Source organism: Pocillopora verrucosa, unplaced genomic scaffold, assembly GCF_036669915.1.
Source record: "Pocillopora verrucosa isolate sample1 unplaced genomic scaffold, ASM3666991v2 scaffold_48, whole genome shotgun sequence".
Classification (NCBI taxonomy): Eukaryota; Metazoa; Cnidaria; class Anthozoa; order Scleractinia; family Pocilloporidae; genus Pocillopora; species Pocillopora verrucosa.
Window position 1 is genome coordinate 12,198 of NW_027078186.1, and position 2,133 is coordinate 14,330.

Here is a 2,133-nt window from a genome sequence, read left to right on the forward strand (position 1 = left end):
CGCTGCTCATTGAGCAGCTCATATATTAAACTGATTTTTGGAACTGGGCTGTGGAAAAGAGGCTTGCCTCGTCCCAGCCACGGGTTGCCTCGGTATAGCACTACCTCCGAGTGCGGCCCACTTCCCTCTGGGGAAGACACATTCAATCCAAAACAAAGTCAACGGTATAGCATTCTTTTATGTTTACAGGAGCCCCGCCCGCCCTTAGAGGGGGAAGAGGTGAAAGAGGGATGATAATTCAGACAACAGACAATGGCAGGAACGGCCGCTGGCCTACGTTTTCTGAAGTGCGCAAAGCACTACCACAAGGACCTAGGGGTAAGTGGATTTTTTCACCGAGGGCAGACGCTGAAAAAGCATACTTACCTGACGCGGGAGGTACTGTGATCAAGGAGGCAGTCCTCTCAAGGCGAGGCCCTTTCATTGCACTTCGACTGGGTTGACCCTTGCGATTACCCCAAATGTGGGTAACTCGAGCGTATAATTTCTGGTAGTGGGGACCTGCGTTCGCGCTCGTCCCCGCAAAAGTCATCCAAACTATGTCTATATGGCCCTCTTACTGACTATCGAGGGTATTTTTGCTTTTGCAGTGGACCGGTAGACTTGCAAAGAAAGCAAAGGACGCACAACTGGCCAAGGTGTTGGCACGTTTGGAGGGGTAGAAGTGCATTGGAGAGACTGGAGGAAGGAAACAAGGTGAGTTTCGGGGCGGTGCGTAACTTTGCTGGCTGTTTTTGTTCAAGGCCTGTCTGCTCTATTGTGTGTAAAGTCCTGTTCGTTTGTATTTGCAGGTTGTGCGTGCCGTGCCGTGCTGTGCTATGCGCGCGAAGGGAAAGGAAATGAAAGGAAACCAAACGGCCGATCGACCGAGCGAGCGAGCATAGAAGGGCATTCGACTTGGACCGTGAGTACACTTTGAACCTTTTGAGCGGTTTTATTGTCACTGGAGCCGCTTTTAGAAATGCTATTGCTATCGTTAGTGTATCCTTTGTGCGAGCAAGCGAGTGAACGAATGAACGAGGGAAGGAAACAAACTAGCAGAGTAGTAAAAGTATCGAACCTTTTTCCCGATTCGTTTGCAGTCTGAATCCAACCATTGTCGACTTTCAGTGCCGTTTTTCGCGCGCCTCCTCTTGGAAGTGTGCGAGTGTTTTGCCACGTCACGATGGCTTAAAACTGCGTCTCAGAAGTGTGCGTTTTTTTCCTATTCATTTTTTCGTTCGTTATTTGGAATGATTTGATATCACAGAAGTAGAATTTGACATCATAAACTGTTCATCTCGCGCGTGCTCACTCGCTCGCGCGCGCTCTGTAAGAAAAGTCGATCGCACTAGAGTTTTCGCCATTAGCTGGCCGATTTTTGACAAAAAGGTGTTTTCCCCCCCTCGTTTTTTGCTTTGATTTTGTTCCTCACTCACCTACGGCTCTCTATGTGAAATTGTGGTGTATGGAGAGCTATTTATTGGGATAAAACGTTTAGAGATGTTCGCAAGACAAAAAATTGAAGCCTACAACACGGGGTATTCCCAGGCGGTCACCCATCCAAGTACTAACCCCGCCCGACAGGGCTTAACTTCGGTGATCGGACGAGAACCGGTGCTTTCCCTGTGGTATGGTCGTAGACGAGGAAATGGGGTCGAAATTCTGCTTGTTATCGGCCAGGTTCAGGCTGTAAAGCGGCCACATCCCTGAGTGTAGGCGAATTTGAAATTCTAAAGCCCTAGTTTCGTTACTCTAACCCTAAGAAATCGATACTCTAACCCTAAGAAATTGTTACCCTAACCCTAAGAAATGGTTACCCTAACCCCGAAGTCGTTACCTAACCCTAATGTATTTTCCTCAACCCAGTTAACACATTGAGGAGCATCGATTTGAAGCACTATTCCCTAGGGAGGGGAGGGAGGGGTCCCAAGAGACATAACGTGTCCTAAAAACCTATTATACAATGTTTTAGCTCCGTAGGTGCGTGTATCTGGCTTTAAAATCTTACAGTGAGGAGATACCAAACGGGTCAGCCTCTGGGACCGTCTGCGGGACTCGCAAGGGCTTGTGGGGGCGACCTGCTACTATCCACCATAAACCGTGGGAAGGATCCCTCGACCACCCCCCTCACCCAGGGCATGCTTCGGCATC

The 2,133-nt window shown here is 49.0% G+C and overlaps 2 non-coding genes and 1 pseudogene across 2 annotated transcripts; 2 read left to right on the forward strand and 1 right to left on the reverse strand.

Annotated features, from left to right (window-relative positions):
• LOC136278709 (U2 spliceosomal RNA) lies at positions 1-126 on the forward strand (annotated as a pseudogene).
• Positions 127-358: 232 nt separating this feature from the next.
• On the forward strand, positions 359-522 carry LOC136278756 (U1 spliceosomal RNA). Its single transcript, XR_010716525.1, has one exon. It is a non-coding gene; the product is annotated as a U1 spliceosomal RNA (small nuclear RNA).
• Positions 523-1,505: 983 nt separating this feature from the next.
• Positions 1,506-1,624, reverse strand: LOC136278752 (5S ribosomal RNA). The gene has a single exon (XR_010716522.1). It is a non-coding gene; the product is annotated as a 5S ribosomal RNA (ribosomal RNA).
• Positions 1,625-2,133: the final 509 nt, after the last annotated feature.